The sequence below is a fragment of the Accipiter gentilis genome, chromosome 32 (assembly GCF_929443795.1).
Source record: "Accipiter gentilis chromosome 32, bAccGen1.1, whole genome shotgun sequence".
In the NCBI taxonomy this organism is placed as follows: domain Eukaryota; kingdom Metazoa; phylum Chordata; class Aves; order Accipitriformes; family Accipitridae; genus Astur; species Astur gentilis.
The window spans coordinates 20,392,983-20,414,242 of NC_064911.1; the positions used below are offsets into that span (position 1 = coordinate 20,392,983).

The window sequence follows — 21,260 nt, forward strand, 5'->3', positions numbered from 1 at the left end:
AGCCACCCTTGCAAGCAACCCTAGCTCACTGGGTGGGCATGCCAGTAGCGGTGCTAGTGCAAAGCAGGACATGATGTGAAAAGGGGAGAAGGAGCCATGGGGATGGGCAACTGGAGAAAAGCAGAAGACGTGGTGCACTGGCTTAGCCTGTCTTGGATGTTACATGAAACTGCAGCAGCAAACATTGACTCCTGCTTCACACACGTACAGGGACTGAATTTCTTTATAATTGCCTTCTTTATAATCAGATATCTCTATTTATTGCTGAGGAAGCTTAGGTATATTTGGCAATTTCACGGTTATTTATTATGGAACAATAACATTAGTACAATTCAAAATGCAATTTTATATCTGTAAAACCTGTAGTTTGTGGTTAGCATCCTTTCACAAAGAATAATGATTCAAGAGGTATCAGCAGATCTCTTGATCCTGCACTCTGCAGCAATTATGGCCAGCCTGAAAATCCATGAATAGGGAGCGGGTATGCCTGGCCAATTTACACTTGCCTTTCTTAATGAATACCCACAGAGACCGTCTATACAGTCCTTAAATGTAATGGCCTTTCATTGCTTACTTTTCCCTGTAGAAAACTTTGCGAGGACTTCCTCACCCTTTATACCTACTGACTGCTCCTATGGAAGACAGCAGTATCTAAGTTGTGTATATGGAATAACTCACAATAATTTCTGAAGCTAAAAATCAAACTTATTACTTAAGATAAACCTGGATGAATTTCCAGGCTTTGTAGTTAAAAACATGCTTTATCTATGACAATCATTCTTTAAAATGCTTATTAAATTTTCCCAGCACATTTCATAAGAGTTTTCTCCATCCAGTTGAGATTCTAGATTATTTAATCCTCACAGCTATGTCTCTATTAATCTTCATTCATTCATCTGTAAAAATGTCATTATCTGTCATTCTTGGTCAAAGTAGTAGTTGAAAGCAGCAGTATTAGCTCCCAGCTCTCTATTTTATTACTGCTCAAATAATTCAATGATGGGGGGAATATTCATGAGGACAGATCAGTGAAGGCTGCCAAACTTCTGATTCAATATATGTCAAATTTTGGCATAGAATGGTGGCAGATTTTTAATCAACAAAGAGCAAATAAATGGCCAACAAAGGGCCATTTTTTCATGCAAAATCTAATTACTGGACTTTGAAATGTTTTCTTGGCAAAATGATCAAGTTAGGATGCGCGAATCATGCTTTTCAACTTAGGTAATTTGCAAAAATACTTCATTAGTCTATGGCAGAATTTTTTTGCCATACCTGTGTGTGAGTGCCACATGAACCATAACAGATCTGTTGTTTCAGCCATGTCTTGTGGCATTATGGCAACAGCCTGTACTGCAAAGTGTCAGTCTCTCACTAGAGGATGTCTGGGTGTCCATCCTCTTCTCATTCAGAGCTACTCTTAAACTGACATGACTTAACTCCATGGAGCTCAGAAAAATAACTGATTTAAAATTGTCTTAAAAGCAATACTGGACTTTAACACGATGCCTTGGGTGTTGGTGGTGAGGTTTTGCTGGCAGCAGGGGCTGCAGGGCAGCCTCTGTGAGGAGAGCCCTCTGTGAGGAGAGGCGGGTGCTGCCCTGTGCTGGACACAGCCGGTTCCAGACGGCTCCAACCCACCCACCGCTGGGCATGGCCAAGCCCCACAGCCAAGACGGCAGCACCTCTGGGCAAGAGTATTTCAGGAAGGGCAAACCGCCACACGGCAGCATGAGGAGTGAGGAAAACCAGGGAGAGTAAGAGCCCTGCAGACACCAAGGCCAGCGAAGGAGGAGGGGAGGAGGTGCTCCAGGCGCTGGAGCAGAGATTGCCCTGCAGCCCCTGGAGGAGGCCCCAGTGGAGCAGGTATTTCCCTGCAGCCCATGGAGAGGGTCCTGGTGGAGGAGACATCCACAATGCCACCCACGGAACAGATATATCCTGAAGGTGTGGCAGCCCACAGAGAGCCCACACTGGAGCAGGTTCTCCTGACAGGAACTGCGTCCCGTGGTGGACCCATGCTGGAGCAGGTTTATCTTGAAGGACTGTAGCCCATGGAGAGGACCTATGCTGGAGCAGGGAAAAGTGTGAGGAGGATGGAGCAACAGAGAAGAACTGTCCTGAACTGACCGCAAGCCCCATGCCCCATCCCCCTGTGCCGCTTGGAGGGAGGAGGGAGAGAAGTTGGGAATGAAGAAGCAAATTTGACCCTAGGAAAAATGGGGTGGAGGGAAGGTGGTTTAGTTTTTTCCTTTGTTTCTCACCACCCAACTCTGTTACTTGGCAACAAACTAATTTTCCCCAGGTTGAGTCAAGTTTGTTTTGCCCGTGATGGTAATTGTAACTGATGTCCTTGCCTTTATCTCGACCACGAGATTTTTCATCATATTTTCTCCCCCATCCTGCTGAGGAGGGGGAATGAGAGACCAGCTGGGTGGGTGCCCAGCGGCTGGAGGAGGCCAACCCACCACATGCTCTATGATAGTTTCTGTTCCCTTTTATAAGCCACAATATCTGTTTTCTTTTACAGTATACTGCCACTTCTTAAGCATTTTTAGTGCAGCTTGGACCACATTCTCATTTCACATTGCTGCAAAATATGGAAGTTGAGAACTGCGCAGATACAGCAGAGAGGAACACATGCCAGATGCTCACCATGATTTCTGACTTATCTTGCCCTTGGTGACATTAATCATTCTTACACTTACTATGCCCAATACAGTCAATGGAACCAACAGACCCCAGAAATTACCTTGTGAATGTCATAAATTTGAAATCAAATTATTCAGCTTCAAATATTTTAATATCATGAAAGACAAATCTTGAAGACAACTCTTTGAAGATATCATAAAGTTAATATTTTAAAGAGCCAATCATTAATTTAGTATGACTAATTATTTTGAAATGGAAATATTTCTGGGGGGCAAGATTTTAATGTACTAAACCATTGAATAAAATGAAGAATGTACTTAACAGCAAGCAAAGAAACCACAACTAATATGTGCCCAAGTAAAAACTTAGCAGATAAAAAAGATGCAAGGTACCCAAGACTGTTTTGGTAGAAGACTTTGCAAATATGATTTTCCTGAAGTTACCAGAAGGTATAAGGTTAGCACTTATATTAGTAGTGGAAAACTTCTGCCAAGAACAGATCATGAAATGTCATATATGGTCCCTAAAGATCATATATGAATCTCAGTGTGTGACAAGCTTAAGAATAATTAGGAATGTAAGGCCAAACACAACTACTGAGAAAAAAATTTTAGATTCTACTGTCTGAGTACAAACATCCATATTCTTGCTTATTTTTACATTATACTATTCTTTTATTCCACAGTATTCTTGGAAAAGTGAAGACCATTGTTATTTACATTCTGGTCTGCTCCAAGCAACTATCCTTACGTCAAGCTCAGCAAAAGTGTATCTTACATGATGACCTCAGCTGGTCATTAACTTTGGCAATATTATTTTCAGACATGTAACACAGTTGTATTTTGTCCCTTTTATTTATTTATTTGCTTTTGTGGCCACAGCCATGGGCATTTTGCTGACCCAGGAACCTAGCACAATCAACTACCTTTCCAGGCCCATTTCCATTTGAATGGACCTTTCTGAATAAGGAGGACTAAAAAAATCTCCTCCTAAGACCTTAGTGATTCTTTGGCAAACCAAAGAGATTATACAAAGTGGCATAAAGAATTCTCTGCTCAATACTTTGCTGGAGGTACAAGGGACCAACATTGGGCCTTTCCTGAAAGGCAGAACTAAGTTCTGTCAACATTAGTGAGAGGTATTTTGCATCTTCGCAAAAATTAATCTATAATCAGTACAGTAACCAAAGAATGAGATAATTTAGAGAAAATAATTTATCATACCGAAAAGATCCTAAAAATAAAGTCATGTATAGGTTGGTTTTCTGTGGAAATGTCTTTTTTTTTCATGAAGAAGAATCATACAGTTCTTCAGTTTTGCCATGTATGTCAGGTTAAAAGTCAGATTCAGATGCCATTGAACATGAAAAGTACCCAAAGTAATCATCCAATACTATCCTAAGCAATGTGTACCTCCTTTCCAAAAGACAGAACTAGGACCAATTCTACATCCAAAATGCAAACACAAAGAATGAATTTTACTTATGTTTAGAAGATTTGCATAAGACCTAGTAATCACTTAAATAACACCTAAGTCCTCAAAACAGACATTTAACTCCACAAACTATGTGTAGACTTTCTCCTGGCCTTTTGAACAGGAATGAATTATACTTGAAATACATATGCTATCATTTGGAATTTGTTTACCCAGAATAATATAAAGATTCAGGACCTTGATAAATTTTAATTTAATGTTGGAGGTAACGTATTTCAGAAAATTACATGACATCCAAATTTGTGTCAGAGCCAGGCTAAGTTTGAAGGTGATAATTCACAGGAAAAAAACCCCGAGAAAACAAAAGAAAACACCTGCCACCACCCAGAAACTCCCAAACAAGTTTAGGGACTACAAAAAGGGATCCTTGGCAAAACAAAATTTATAAGAGATAGTTAACATATCATATTGACATATCAGTTACAGTGGTTTCAGTTTTACTTTTCTGCACTGCAGGTCCAATGCCACTACTCTTCTCCATGTTTCAGTTGCCTGGTCTCAAAGCTACCAGACTGAGCAAGGACTTTAAATATAAAGCACAGAAATGTATACAGAACTTTGAAACAAAACAAAATTGGAGAGCTTTGGAGCAAAATTTGGAGTTGCATAATGTTATGGAAAATTCTGGCTTTGTTTTCTCTAAATCTGTATGTTCCAGTAACTTTACATGAAGAGACAATACTAGTTTGTCCACAAGTTTGTTTGCCACTGTGGCAAGTTGGACTGTAAGACACAAACATTACTTTCTCCTGAGCATCGTATTATTTTCTCTGCTTGTAAAATAAAGCTAACCTAAACTGAAAGCTTAAAGTTGCTCTTCACTATAAAGAAATACACCAATACTATCTTTTTTGTAATGTGATATATAGTATATGAATCCTTGCTTCAAGGAGAATTTTGCTAAGAGTTTAAAGGTGCTGTGAAAGAGAGGGAAAGCATTCCCCCAAGTGTAAAAGATACAGAAGTAAGGACCTGTATGGTCAGTAAAATGAACATTTGATTTCAGTACAATAATTAGGATGTGGATCAAATTCAGCATTAAAGTAAGTTCTATTTATGCAAAGCTGGATTTAGGGGAGTACAATCCGGTGTTTTCCTGGCTGGCCAAATTACTGCATTTAAGTGAACATCAAAATAGGGTGGGTAGTTAAGAGGGAATAGAATGGTGAACTGGAGTTATAAAAAGTGGTTAACAATACAATATAATAAGTAATGTAAACAAGCAATGGGAGTAAGGCAGGCTTCAGGAGTAGAAAAACATTTGTAGAAAAGATACAGTGGTCTAGAATCAGGCTGACAGTTTTCTTTCAAACGTTTTACTCCCTTAAGCTCCGCGGAGCTTCACCGTGCTTATCCCAATGGAGGCTTTCATCTAGATAAATACATACAATATCTGAAAAACAGGGCAAATAGCAAAGAAGCCTGGAAGAAGAAGTGTCAAGATCAAAAATAAGTGTTAAGGGATTGAATACAGAAAAGCTCTGCAGCCAAAAAGTTGTAATTCTTTAAATTAAAAAGGGTTCCCCCCTGCTGCCATAACACAAAATGTAATAGCTTCTATTATAAAAACACTTCATTCAGTTGAGTCATTCCAGTTGGAAAAACTATTTTTTTTAAATAAAATCAAGTTCTGTAAAAGATCTAGAACTTTTAAGAAGACATTCCAAACTATTTGAGGAGACAGGCACATAAGGGTAAAAGAAAACATTAATTTCCTGGCACTTGAGGCTTTATGTGCTTCTTTTTTTATCTCAATCATCCAGTATTATAAGTTGTTTAATATTTAATATTGCAAGTTATTTGACCTAGGTAGAAACAAGAAGTGGATTTTCTGCACAGAGCATTCAGAACGTCAGTCAAATTACAACTAATGGCAGTGCTGAGGTTTATTAAAACTCCTGTGGTTCACTTAGCCAAAGAGCTTTCTGGCACCACCAGGAATGACATATTAGCATTGCTGTTAACATTTTAAAAGATTAAATAAAAAGATATTTAGTATAAAGCAACTGATGTATACAGAAAAATCTTTAAATATTATCTCTGGTCTATAGATGAACAACCAAATTGCTGTCCACGATTTTATTGTCCTTTTCTATCAGACAACAGACATGACACTAGTGGTTTCAATGCATCCCAGTTGAAGATAACTACCCATGTCTTATGGCCCTTACCATGCATAGTATCTGCTTCCAACCAGATGTAAGGGTTGTTGAAACATAGTTGACCTGTAGTAGGTTGTCTAGCTGCACATAGCCTGTCTCAGGAGGTGCCACTTGAATAGCACTTGAAATTCCAGTCTTTGCCTCAGAAATCATGTATTGTAAAGTCTACATACGCCGAACTCTTTGGAAACCTAGATATTCCTTTGCCTTAATCCTCCTACAGAACACCAGTACTACCAGCTGGTTTTGTGACTTCCGTATGTATATACTCCTGCACCCCAGACAAAGCCATGGAGGAAGGTCTCATCTGAGATGAAGAATTTTCAAACTCTGGTTTTCCTCTCAAATGTTCTAGTGTGATTAATAAGAAACTTTGTGAAACAAGTTTATGCTGGTGTAAAATACAGAGGCAGCATGGATTAGCTGACCTTTTAGGAACTACTCTCCTCACTTCCAAACAAGTAAAAGATTGAAAAATGGATGAGGTTGAAAAAGGAATATGGTCAGTGGTATTAAAATCGTAGGTGTTGAAACTTCAGCAGAAAGGTCTTCCAGAAGTACTGCAACAGTTTGCTAAGGTCTCCCCCCACTCCCTGATTTGATCACTTGCTGTAAAGTTTGGGCAGAGTTCAACACTGCAAAACAGGGGCATAAATTATAGAATTAAACTAAGGGAAGGAAATCTCCTATCCTTTGACACATCCAAAGCAGGTTGCCTTCCTCGCTGACCCTCAAAACATGATGGCATCTCACATTTTACTCTGCCTGCTACCATCTACCTCTTATTTTACAGCTGAGATGCACATACTTTGTTTAAAAGATACAGCAAAGCCAAGAACAGAGTTTAGACAGGACAACTATGAACGCAAGTTTTCCTCTCAAGAAAAGAAGAAAAAAGCTGTCAGGAAGGAAAGGACTTGGCATGAAAGCTGAAATCCTTTCCCTAGTACGTGAAAGATACACATGGCAGACCATACATTGGAAAAGTGTTCCCTGATAAAAAAAGATCCTTCTCTGTTGCTTTACAAGTTATATAGACCTGGGAATCAACGGGGGTATAGTAACTTCCTTGGCTTTATTATAACAGTTCATGCTATGATCAAGGTCTTACTACACAAGACCATTTAATGTGGAATCACTACAGTCGGTGTAAACTTTCAGAGGTTAACACAGCTTTTTTGCAAATTAAGTTTTAAAAAAAGAAAAGCAAAATGTGAAATGTTCCCAGAATGAGAATTTGCCTGCCAAGATCCACACAGACTTATTTTTTATGGACACATTACAACTCCTTTAAAATGTTTTTTAATGGAAATACAAATGTTGCTACAATTTTAAGAGACTGAGTGCTGTGAATAGAGAATTGAAAGGTTTTATAGTCCTTTCCAGGTGTTCTCTTCAGAATTGCTTTCCTTGGCGACTCTTCTTTGCAGTTTCCCATAATATCAATTAGCACCTTGGTCTGGGCTTTTGGGTATGTGAGCCTTTCGTCACCATCAAGTTTTTTGCAATTTGAGGATCATTGTCCTTTGCTTGGCCAAAAGTGTATTTTTGTACTGAGGGAAAGCAGAGTGTTAGCAGCAGTTCTTCACACAGTGTCACAAGCCAGCTGAGGCTGGAGGGCACCTCTGGAGATCATCTAGTCCAACCTCCTGCTCAGAGCCAGGGCCACTGCAGCAGGTTGCCCAGGACCCTACCCAGACGTCTTTTGAACATCTCCAAGGGTGGAGACTCCACAACCTCTCTGGGCAACCTGCTTCCGTGTTTGATCACTCTCACCATAAAAAAGTTTTTTTCTTATGTTTAAATGGAATTTCTTGCATTTCAGTTTGTGCTCTGTTCACTTTTAACTCCAACAGGTAATAATGAAGGCTCTCAACTCCACAAAATGGAGTGTTGCATGAAGACATACGCAGAGGGTGAAGTATTGAAGGGCCAATCACCCAGCAGAGCAGGAATGTCATCCTGCTGCTACATATAACCACTTACTCTTTGTATAAGTAGTATGAAATTTTGCTAAACAAAACAGCATCAAAAATTTCTCTTTTCTTTTGGACTGGGTACCTAACAAATTGCCTCCTGCCTTTATCCCATTTTGGAATGTAAATGTAATGGGGACACTGAGTTGGAACACAGTCCAATATGATATGGCTGTGTGTCTGTAAGCAGGAGGACCCTCAATATGGAATTCAATAGGGCCAGACAACATGGTGAACATAAATACCACTTGTCATCAGTAATGATGCAAGACAGACACAACTCTCTAAATGTGTATTCTTTTAAAAAACTAGTGAAATGTATATTTCTTTGGTGAGTTGAGGCTTAGAAGTTAACCACAGAGATATAGTTGTTATTGTTATTATTGTTATTATTATTTTCCTACTCTTCCCAGAACATTCAGTAGAGAAGATATTACATATTTCTATTTTTTATGAAGAAACTGCAATGGTCAAAAAGAAAATCTTACCCTGGATGTTGTACTTAGTATTTGACAACATGTGTAAAATCACAGCTGGATAGACTAAACCTCTTTATTTAATGATTACATATCTAAGAGATTTCTTTTACATATTGGTTCAGTTAACATTCAGCAAACACTGCGCTCGTGGTGTCCACGCCTATATGCTACTTTCTGTCAAAAGAATATTAATAAGTAGTTATTCTATTAGAATCTTAGAAAGATATATCTACTCCAAAGACTCTGTTTTAAGATATGGATTTGTTGATCAGGCACAAATTTTGAACAGAGGCAGCCTCTTTTTCACAAACTGAGCTCTCAACTTTGTGCTAAATATATGCAGTTTTAAGATTAGACTTAAGATCCTCCTCCCTTGATATGTTTAACTCCTTTCAGCATCACAGCTAGTCCGTATAATTTTCTTATCCTAAAACGGCTCACTCGTTGTTTACATCTTTGCAATGCTGAAAGCAGAAAATAGACTGAAAGACTTGATTTTATTTAGTCTTCAGTGCTACCATCAGTTTAAAAAAACACCTAACCTATTTTTTACCTAACAATCTGTAATTTACATGACTCATAACTAGTACATGAGATTATAAAACAGAATATGAGTGATTTAGGGGGTGGGAGCTATATTTATATATTAAACAGAGAAATGTAACCATTTAAACTGCTTCTTTGTACCTCCAGTCAGTTTCTGGTGTTCACAGAAATCTGTAATGTGGCAAAGATGATGACAAAACCCCACAAAATCAAGAACCATGCAAATTATCAGAAAGTCTTTTTGCTTTGTTTTTAAATTGAGTAGATTTGACATAAATGGTGTTATGTTAACATGATTCACTGAAACAGTCATTCCCCTAACTTTATGCTTAGTTCTTTTTAAAAGACTAACCTACTTAAGCTCCCTGGGGTTGACCATATACATATCACAGGGCAAAGCAACCTTCAATCCTGTGCACTAGGAACAGGGAAGGAGTAGGAAGAAGCAAGCACAGGACAAGTCTGTCCTGTCAAGCAGCTTTGTGAAACAACAGCATCATACCTTCACAGCATAAATGAAAAGGCAAACAGACACACCACCTCTCATCTCCCCTTTTTCTTGTCAATGATTATGTTTTTTCCTATTGAGACATGAATTACATCATTAGAACAAGTCCCATTTGGATACAAAAATTATAAACATGAAATGAATGCTGCAGTATGTCACAGTAATGTCTTATCTCCCTAGGAAACGTATACACACACACATAACTAAAGAGACAAAGAGTTTAAAGAAAAAACAATAATAAATCCCAAACCAATTAGAAAGCATAATATGAAATTTTGGTTAAGGTGAAGTTAATGGGAATTTAGGCACTGGCTTTGTTGGAGTCAGTGTTGGGAGTTTCTACATTCAATCTTGTTGAACACAGGTAAAAATAAAATGCTTGAATTGTCAAACCCTTGAAATCCAGTATTTCTTTACTAGGAGGATGCATGGCCAAACTTATATTAACACCAGTTGATGGTATCTGTGCTCCCATTTTCAAGTTAGTCACCTTTTAATCAGCAAATTTCTGGAGAGTCTTGCAGCTCAAGGGACTATTAGCTTTATTCAAGATATTATTAATACAATCATTTTGCCTGGGGAGAGAAGATTTGCCTCCTTCTCTCTAAGGGAGTATCATTCTCTTAAACCTGCATATGTCACCTGCTGTTCCTACTAAACCAGTGTTATGTATTGCACAAGCATACAACTAAGGAGGCATTGAGGAATCTGAATTAAGACAACACTTTTTTTTGCATTTTCTTAAAAACATGACAAAACTAATGGGACTGAAAAGTTCTTTACTTTTTAGTTATCCAGACCTGTTCCTCAGAGCTGCTATCGTCTATGTAAGTGCATAGGACTTTGCCTTTGGCTTCTGTGCGACACTGGCCAGATCCAGTGTAGTCCTAGAACTGTATAGCTGATGTACTGGTATCTCAGTGAATATACATAGCTTTCAGAGACTTTTCTGGCTAAGCACAGCTATAAAAATGCACTTTGGGAATTAAGTTCTTTACTTAGTCCTGGTTTTTAGGTCATTACCAGTAAATTTTGTTTAGTTTCCCTGTACTTACTGGACACTACCCAGTTGTACCTAATACACAGTTTAAATGAACAATTACAGATATAAATTAAGTAGTGTCTTCCTTTTGTAAATTACACAGTATTTTCTCCTAGTAAATGAACTTGGTCTGAGTGGAAAGGGAATAGGTATTTTGAGGCAATTCCTCTGCCTGCAGTTACATTTCAGTGCTTGAAAATTCAGCAACTGGTCAATTTTTATCCAAAAGAACGTGTCATTTGTCAGACACGTTGGGTGGACAGAGGCAGACTTCCATTTATCTGTACACTGGTAACTATTCACACAACAAGCAACACAGTAAGCTTACTAACCCTGCACTGCCAACGTGTAACGTGCGCAGGGGTAAGTCGGGCTTCAGTTTCCAACCTCATTCAACTTTGTAGCCTTTCTGTTGAGACATCGCTAAGCCACATTGGTAAAGCACACTATGGATGCATCAAAAGAACACTAATGTAGAACCACTAGGCAAGTCTTTTCATGGACAAACAATATTCTCATATATCACATCCCTAGCCTTAACTTCAGGACAATTTTTCTCTTCTTCCTTATCGACCTCAGACATCCAGATCAGAAGTGAAGGAGACATGATTCTCACAGGTGGTATACGCTAGGAAGAGAACACCATTTGTGGTACTTAAACATTCAAGTAAGTTATAAGATATTCCACTAAGCAAAGCAGAGAAAGATAAATGCCTCCTGTTTTCTCCTGTATGAGGAACTGCAAAAGCACTGGCCTCGTGTTCCACTACATGCCCGCTCCAACGCATCCAAAGACACCATTGATCTAAGCAAAGTGAAACAAGCCTCTTCATCATAACGCCAGCTCTTCCTTACAAGTATTCCTCTATGAAATCCTGCTCATCACATGGACTCATCACACCCTGCAGCCTCAGGAAGACTTGCTGTCTGTGGAGTTTGTAGAATTTGTCCCTGTCTTATGTTCAGTAACACTGAGAAGAGTTGCTGCCTAAAGCTCCAGCCTTTCCCTCAGGACATGCAGTGTGAGCTGCCTTCCCCAGCTGTGCCCTGGAGCCAGGCTCCTCTCAGCAGTGCCTAGTGACGAAGGCACACTGCCCACACGCAGAGAGCAGTTCCTAAACATTTTGGTAAATAAGCAATTAAAAAGTCACTGAAAACGCTGCATTTTCAGAATATGTTTCATCGCAAGCAATTAAAAAGAGAGGAGGGCCACAGCTGCAGCTTACTGCTGTCCTGGTGGCTACGTGACATTCATTTACACCGCCAATAACCTGAAGGGACTGAAGGTACAGATCTCCAACCAAATCGAATGAAGGCCGCTAATTCTGAAGAACTACGTTTACATTCGGGCTTAATGTAGTTAGGTCTGTTTTAAGGGTGAAGTAAGCCATCCAAGAAAAAAGGCCGTTCTAACACCGAACACGTTGTCCACCGAGGAACTCAAAACAGTTTCCTCAGAGCGGCAACTCCTCCTCTCCCCACCCCCCCCCCCCGCCCCCGACTCTGTTGTATCCAGCTACAAAGTGCCCTCCCGCCCCCGTTTTCTCTCCACCTAGCCGGGACTGCTCGCTGCCTTCAACCTGCCCCCGCCGGGCCCGCACTCCCCACGGCGGCCCGGGACGACGCCCGCACCCACGGGGCCGCCGGCCGGGGAGGCGCCCGCAGGCGCCTCGCCGGGTTCCCTCTCGGCTCCTCAGAGCACCTCCCTCGCCTGCCTCCGCCCCCCGGCCGCGTCCAGCGGCTGCCCCAGCTGTCGGGGCCGCCCGCCGCGTCTCCTGCGCCCAGTGCCGAGCGGGCAGGGCGGTGGGGCGGCGGCGCGGGCCGTGCCGTGCCGTGCCGGGCTGTCTCCCGGGGCCAGGTGAGCCGGTGCTCGGCTCGCGGGGGCAGGGGCGGCCGGAGGCGGCGGGCTGTCCAGGGCCAGGAGGGACCGGCAACGCAACGCGGGCTGCGAAGGCGGGAGTCGCCCCGCGCTGCCGGGCTGAGGTGAGCGACTGCCGGGGGATGGGCTTTCCCGCCGACCCTCCCCGGAGGGACGGCCGGCGTGAGGGCAGAAGGGTCCGGCGGGAAGCTGCCAGCGAGGCCGGTGGTGGCGGGCTGAGGCGGGCAGGTCGGGCAGCTTCGACCTCCGCAGCCCAGCCCCGCGGCTCCCCCTTAGTCCCGTCCCGTCGTCCCCGTCCCCCCCGCGGATCCCTCCCCTCGAGTGGCACTTGCCTGGCTGAGGGAAGCAGGGCTCCGGGGGGGGGGTGTGTGTGTGCTGAGGGGAGATCCCGCCTGCGAGCGCGGAGCGTGCTGTGGGACCGGGGCGGCGGCCGTTGGGGGTGACCGTTGGTGGTGACCGTTGGTGGCCGTTGGGACTCGCGGCCGGGCCGGTGCGGGGTGTGAGGCCGCGGGAAGGGGCTGTGGGGGACACGTCCAAAGGAGTTTGTCTTGAGGGGGACTGCTCTTCTTATCAGGTACGTTTCTCGGTGCTGCGGGTGGAAGGGTTTCCTTCTGGTTTGCAGCCTTATTTTAAGCGCTTCATCAACGGTAATAATAATAAAAAAATCAGTAACGTATTTAAATCGGTTTAAAAAGGGAATGATTTTGACTGACGGCGTCGGTGGGGTTTGAATGCGGTTTGCAATGAAGAGCTAGGGCAGCATCCCGTTCGATTGTATTTCCAGGCTGGGTCAGGTTTTGCTCTCACACGCGTTTTCTCTGGGAATGGGTGCCGAGAATATATTCAGCTCAGAAGTTTTTGCTGCTTGTTTCTCGTACATTCTCCAAGGTAACCTATATCACCGAAAAAGTAAAATGTCTTTAGATTCACCTGTTGTGCACAATAATTGTTTTTGAGGGGTTTTTTGTCTGTTTTTTGTCTTGTCCCTTTACACTGGCTAAGTCTACTGGAAGCATCCTTTCCTGGCTGCGTTTATTTTTGCTTTGCTTTGCAAATACATAGGTTTTGTAATTTATAGGTAGTATTTATAAAAGTACTGAACTCTGTTGCTTTTACTGTGTGGTTGTCTTGCATTGCTTTATGCGGAAATGTTGAAGAAATGTTTGTAAGCTAGTTTACTAGCCTTCTAAAGGCATGCAAATGAAACGTGATTGTACAAGCCCAGGCTGGTTTTGACTTACATGAAATCAGTTACAGCAATGCTGAAGACATGATAGAACGAGCTTTGACATGAGACAAAATAGAGTTTACAACCTCAGGCATGCAGATCTAAGTGTTATTCAGCCCCAAAGCAAATTAGTTGGGTCTTCAGCTGTGTCACTTGCCCTGAAAAGGTAAAGCTGGCGTTACATGTCCCTACTCAAAACACATTTCATCCTTTTGCTTGCATGGGCTAACAGTCTACACCATCATTAGAAGAGAGCTGCACAAGTTGATACTCCTGTTCTCAAGGTTTAAGCTTACGGCTTTAGCCCTTCCTTCCTAAACTGGAAAGTAGAGTTCTGTAACTGTTTGCATGGGGGAAACAAGCAGGATTTGGTCCTCTGCTGTGTGACCAGAAATGTGTTCATAGAATTAAACTAAAGAACAGAAAACGTGTCTTTTCTTAGGAAGGTCTCCAAGTACTTTTCTTCACTGAGGAAGCACACTTATAAAATTGGTAAAGACAATCTCTAAAGTGAAATGCTTTGAAAGAAGATGCAGGAAAGAAATTGTGTGTAAACAAGGTTTGCTCAGATATGAATTGGGGCCACAAAATTTTCTGCTTACACTGCAGCCTAGTATGTTATTTCTGCTGTGGCAGTCAGGCACCAAGTGCTACTAATGTTATTAGTATCTTATATTAAAATTACTTTAGTATCTTAAGATAGTTCTATAGATCAGAAGGAGTTTGTGAGCATGTTTTTTCTCTTCAGTGCCTTCCAAATTTAATGTTAAACTTCTATTTCCAATACTTCAACAGAATTTGGCTCCAATAAGAGCCTGCTGGAGAGATAAAGGACTAAATTCCCATTCTCAAGTTAATTGCTCAATTTATACAGTTTTTGTGCAGGGAATGTTTTTAGTCAGGTCTTCCACTAATAACTGTAGAATGTTAGCAGACTGAGAAAGTTTAGGACTTCATGAGAGAATAACTGTTGTTAAATTTGGACAATTTTTAGTTCTTAATATGTAACATGATCAGTGGCCTTGGCAGACACAGTATAGCTCTAAAACTGATCACTAGACCTGAGTTTGGAATTTTATGTTTTCAGTGGAATAGTAGATTAGATTATTTGAAGGCCAAAATTAGGGTAGCTCATATAGTTAATCTCGTTGACTTCAATGGAAGGTTTGGCATGAATAAGGCATGCTGTTTGGCCTGAAATGGTAGCTTTCTGATAAATAGTAAGTTTAGTGGTATTATTGTATCTAGGTTCCGTTAAAAGCTTTTCTCTTTTTTTAGATGCATGGATTTAGAGAATATTAATTCATTGCAGGACACTGGTAGGTGCTACTGAGCTTGTGAACAAGAAAGGAGCAGAGTGAGTAAGTTCATGTTTATTAGGTAGGTGCTCATGATTATGAGAGTCTTATTCTTTCCAGTCATAAACTCCTGGTGGATTTACAATTCAGAAAGGATCTGTACTTGCTCTATGAAAAGATAGGTTTGTGTAACTGTACAGTAATTAATAGGACTTAATTATTTGGGAGTCTTGCATTCCTTTTGTGTCAAAATACCTTTGAAATTTATTGTTGTTCAGGGTGGACAATGGATCCTTTGTAGTTGACATTAAATCAAAGACAAAAAAATGGATCTCAAAATCCTCCCTGCATGAGTCACATGGATTTGTCTCTAGCTGTGAGCTGAAGTTCTTCCATACCACAGGTGCTCAACCTGTAAGTGTTATTTACACTGGCTTCAGGACAGTTTTAATGCAAGTAATATGTAATGGAACTGATAAAAGATTTTAGAAGTGTATTTGGCAGCTGAAGTCCCAGCCTCAGCATTTTCTGTTTTTCTTCTATCTATGAGTGCCGTAGCCCAGAAATCTCATTATTTGACACAACAGCTGCTTTTCAGCTAGTGCCTTAGTAAAACAGTGATTTTGTTCTTCCGTTCTAGGTCCTCTTCTGCTGGCTACTGAAACACAGTGCTCTTAATATCTCAGAGAAAAACTAGTTTGTAACATGATTTACTTATTTTTGTTTGCTTTAAAAGAAAACTGTAAAATGACAATTTTACTAGACGAGACAGTGTATGGAAAATAAATAGTTTTATAAAGTTCCCCAATCTACATAAATACTTTTTCACTCTGTGGAATTTAGAGGAAGTTACTAGAATTTATCACATTATTTCTGTTTTCTGAAATTTGCATGAGATGAGTACCTCAGGTGATACCTTAGTTGCCACAAAAGATCAACCATTCACAAATTAAGCACTGTGTATGTTCTCATTTATGGTATTCCTTAAAGGAAACATGGAATAGTTAAGGCCTAAGAGATCCATCAGTGGGTTTGCCAGGACTTGTTATGTTTGACAAGATGTGACGCATTTAGAAATTGTAGAACTAGCAAGAAAATGAGTAATGTGAGTATGCTGATTATGGAAACATTGTGCACACATAACAAAACTTAACATCTTTTTACTGATGCTTTTGGTGTTTTAAATATTCCCTTAAAAATTCTTTTTCTGTTCTTTAGAGAAAAAATTACTGTGGCGCTCTGCCTGGATTTACTAGACATCTGGGCATGCCTGATTGTGAATGTTGCCAAATTGCACATTTAATTTCTGAGTTCCCAACCAGACTTTGAATATCTTTGTTTCTTTTGCACCAAATTAATTATGGGCATAAGCTGACTGAATGGGTTTCTTATAATACTTGTCACTTCATGTTTTGAAGTCTGGGGGATTTTGTTCCATCATTACTTATTCATAGCATAGTCCAAGTATTCACATAACTTGAATTAAAAAATGTGGGGTTTTTTTCACCCTTATCTATGTTTCAGCAAGTCAGCGTTGTAGTTAGGGTGGTTTATTTGTAAGAAGGCTAATTGCTTTTTTTATAGAGGTGGCAATGGTGAAAGAAGCCATGTGGAGTGTAGTTGTACAGACTAGATTTTCTGAGCTCATACATTCATGGGGCTGCACGCAGAAATGGTGCTGGTTTAAATAAATTACTCCAAAGTTGCTTTGAAGTCACCTACTGTCTTGTGTGATGACCTCCAAGTATTTAAGAATGATTGCTATTGACTGACTTGTTGCAGTTGTATTAGTCTAACGTGGGGTCCAGTTGGAACTTTGCCTCCCCTTCTTTTCCTAACAACTGATTATGGGGCTTGTTCTGGCAGTGATACTATCTCCTTTCCCTTGTGCTCCATAGACTTGCACCCTAAGAAGGAGCAGTGCTAAAGAGGCTCAGAACACTGTTCTGGCATAATGCTGTTTCCTAGAATGTCTTAATAGAGGACCTCTAAATATTTACCCCATGTGAAGACTGAGGTGCCACTGTATTTTCTTAGGCTGTGTAGGGTAGTGATGCCATATTCTTAATCAGAGTTGTAGTGGGACTCTGGAAGATGCTTGCTTCAGTGCATCCATCTGTCAAAACTGATGAGCTTTATTTCTTTGGTACAAACTATTAGTTTTGGTCATTGGGATGTTGATTAAAACAGCCTGAGGGATTGTTTAAAAGAAAAAAACAAAACAAAACAAAAAACCCTACCAAACAAAAAACCTTCACCAAGTATTGTGCTTCGTAGCTTCCAGAGAAATTTTAACAGCTCCAAGAGCAAGATCCAAGAGACCTGTTAAGTCCATAAAGAGAAGTTTAGGATGAAATCGCAATATAATTTCTTTTTTTAGGGTGCTGCTGTTCAAGCCAAGAGAGTATGGAAAGGGGAGTGGGGAAAGGAGAGTGTAAACTAAGTAGAAACAACTGTTCTCCCCCCCCCCCCTTAAGTAAGATAAAATAAACTTTCAGGTCTCATTTTTGAAAAGCAGGGAAATTGAAAGCATGAGCTGAACAGTCGTCTTTCTGGTGTGCCTGGCCCTCACTTGATTCCTTACAGCCTGCTTACATTGTTCACTGGTTTGAATATTCCAGCTTCAGAAAAGTCTTTGTCCTTCCCTCTTTCTCTCTGCATCAAATTCAAGTCCTGTTGCCGAATATAATGGTTTTGCAAAACTTTGTATTTGTCTTCTTCTCTGTGCTTATATCTTTGTACACCTTTCCTCATCCCTTTTACATGGCTCAAGGTGCAGGTCTAGCGTTCCTTTAACCTTTTGCTATGTGTCAACTCAATGTAGTCTTTGTTGTAATTCTTTTCTACTCTGCAGAACACTTTTTTTGTTATTCCCCCCACCCTGAAACCTATATACCTCTATACCCCGAAGTGTTATTAATGAAAATATAAATAACCTCCCTGTAGTTGAAGTAACCAGACTTGTGACAAACATAACTACTTTATTACCTCTCTGCTTCTTATGCTTCATCAGTACTTTGTAAACTCTTTGAAGTGGAAGCCTGCTCGGGTATTGTCACTGAAAGGCTTTTTAGTTTGCTTTAGAAGATTTATTAGAGAGCGTGGATAATACTGTTGTCTCAAGGGAATACACAATGCAGAAGAGGATTTCCTGGATAGTGAAGAACTTTCATAAGAGCTAGAAAGAGGCTTCTTGCTCATCTCCCAGGTGACAGCTGGATATGAGAAGTGAAACATTGCCAAACTGGGTATGAGGGAACAAAAACTTGCTTGAAATTGTAGTGGAGAGACATCCAATGGCATATTACACTCATTAATCGACTTATACAAACCTTAAATCATTAAGCTTACACTTTTACATGAATCTAAGGGGAGATCTATGAGTTGAACTGAGGGCGAACCTTGGCTTGCACAGATTGGTATTTCTTAACCAAAAAAAATCTTTCTAATACCAGTATCCTGCAGCAGTTGAATGAGTAAACAAAAGAATGGATTTCTCAGAGAAATTTCCTCCTGTTTATTTCTGTTAAGAACTGAACCAAAGAGCTCTGAGTTTTGCAGAAGACTGATGTCTGTAACTAAGTGGCTTGTTGCTCTCTGTAAGCCATCTTATTAAAAAGTACAACATTTAATATCTTTGAAAACAGTAAAGGTTTATGTCAGGAGGATATGTTTGGAAAGTCCTTGAAGTGGCTCCACACATCACCATTGCAGTCTTAGAAAAAGCTGGTGTTCTACATAAAGTGACTATGTGTAGAACACAATATGCCTGTTTTTACAGCCTTTGATAAACACTGGAGAAAATTAATGAAAAATAAGCCATTATAAGACAATGTCTTCTGGAATTACTGTCTTCTGGAAAAACACATTAAGAAAACCCCCATGGAACAACATTTTAAAATCAATGGTGCTACTTCTGCTGTTAAGTCAGTGAATACTGTATGTGCCAAAATTCACAGTGACGTAAGACTTTCCAACATAAGTGTCCACCCTATTACATCTAACTTGCTTCAGTGAAAATATAAAAATAACAAAAACCTTACTACGTTTTGGTTCCAGTCTGGAAAATATAAGGGGTTGATGGAAGAAGTCTACAGTCTTATGTTTCTGGAAGTAATTAAAGGCATCAAGTTCTCACACCTGGCCAGTATGATGTTGCTCTTGCTCTTTTCTGCCTTTTATCACCTGGTATAGATTTGAATAATGCAGACTGTCACAGAAGAACAACAGCCAGAAGCTTACTATTCATTATTACCCTCCTCCTCAGCAGTAAATTCTATAGATTTGGGAAATATTTTTATTAAAATGCAAGATTTTAGTAGGTGATAACTACAAAAGTAGGCAGAATGAGCCCCAAAAACTATGGATGACATAACTGTGACTTGAACAAAACAGCTTGAAGTGCAGCAGTAGACAGCATGGTTAGAAGTAAATGATTGATTGCTTCAGGTCATGATTTCCAGTGGAAGTTTCTGCTACCAACAGTTTATGTATTGGCAATGAGAACCTGCTCTGGCTAAAACTTGGCATAAGAGAACTAGTAGCTTTTTAAATTTTAAAGACCACCAGGAAGTATATATATTCAACAGGAACTGCAAAATTTGAATGTATTTTTCAGAAAGTGATTTAACAAAGTGCACTACAGCACAGAACAGCTACCTTTATGTTTTGCACTTTCTTTGGCTTTAAGCCTATTGAAAATATATCTGCTGTAATATAAGACAAGCAGTGGCTTAAGGTAAGTCCTCTCTCTCTCGATATGTCACCTGTGGGTGCAGCCTTGGAAAGCAGTCCAAGTTTCTCAGGCTGCACTTCGAGTGGAGCTGCACCATGCAGTCCCCCTTGAGCCTGGTTGTGGAGGCGCAGACTCCCATCTCCTCTGCCTTCCAGTTGGATTTGTAACACAAGCCTGGTTGCCTGGGGCACCTCAGAGTCGTTTTGCTGTGGATACCTGTGACAGAATAGCTAGCTGAAAGGCTTTAATAATATCCACTTCAAATAGTGTTACTCATCGTTCAGATGTACAAAGCTGGGTACATCTGACTAAACACGGTAAAAGCCTGACAGGCCTTGGTTTTAACAGTTTTCTTTGCCTGCTCTTGTAACTTGCTGTCAAGTAACTGACCTTCATCCCTCTATTCTGTCTATCCTTCTGCAGAAGGCTCCCTGTCACAGTGTTTGTCTTGGTCAACCTGTTAGATTGCAGTAGCTTCTCCTGCAGAAGCTCTGTGCTCTTGAGGCAGGTAAAACTCCCATTGTGTTGAAGGACAATTCCATCAAAAAATAGTAAAATAGCATGACATAAGCTAATTAATACTAATGATAAGAACACAGACTCCTCTTTATACCATCTTCCTGTCTTTGTGTCCAGTAACCTCTTTACTTTCCAGAGAATGTGATAAAATGCAGAACTGCAACATGTATAACACAACATACAAAGCAACAATCTAATTTTTCAAAGTATGTTTGTTCATTTGTTTTAAGAAAAGTTCAATCAATTCTAGTTTCACTTTCATATTAATGACATGGTATGTAATGTTGTGAAACCTGGGTACCAATGCTACAAGATTGTCAGTGGTCAAAATAGAGCACTTTTCATGGAGACCAAACAACAGGGAACAGATTTATGCCTGAGCCCTTACCTTCTGTTTTCTGAATTTCCATTTTATCCACTGACCATAAAGAAAAGTAATTGACTGTATTCTCTTCCACTTCAGGCAGTTAGCTCTTTGTAAGTAAAAGTGACTTCATTGTTATTTGAGAATAGTAAGTGAGAAAGTAAAGACAGCCATTTATATCTTTACCTGTAGTCTGTGCATAGAATTCTTTCCCCCACTTGGGTGGCTCTGTAGTTGTGCCCAGTAACTGTTGTACTTGATTAGATTTGCTTGATTTACAAGTGAAAATTTTTCATCCTATTACAAAAACTATGTGGATTCATTCTGGGCTTGAGTCCTGCTATATTCATCTATTATAATGAACAATAAAAATGTTCA

The 21,260-nt window shown here is 40.3% G+C and overlaps 1 protein-coding gene across 1 annotated transcript in view; it reads left to right on the forward strand.

Annotated features, from left to right (window-relative positions):
• The first annotated feature begins 12,685 nt into the window (after nt 1-12,685).
• ADGRG2 (adhesion G protein-coupled receptor G2) overlaps nt 12,686-21,260 on the forward strand; it is a 59,188-nt gene continuing 50,613 nt past the window's right edge. The window contains exon 1 of the mRNA XM_049834833.1: nt 12,686-12,842. The gene's annotated coding sequence lies outside the window, so the exon portion shown is untranslated. The remainder of the gene's footprint in view (nt 12,843-21,260) is intronic.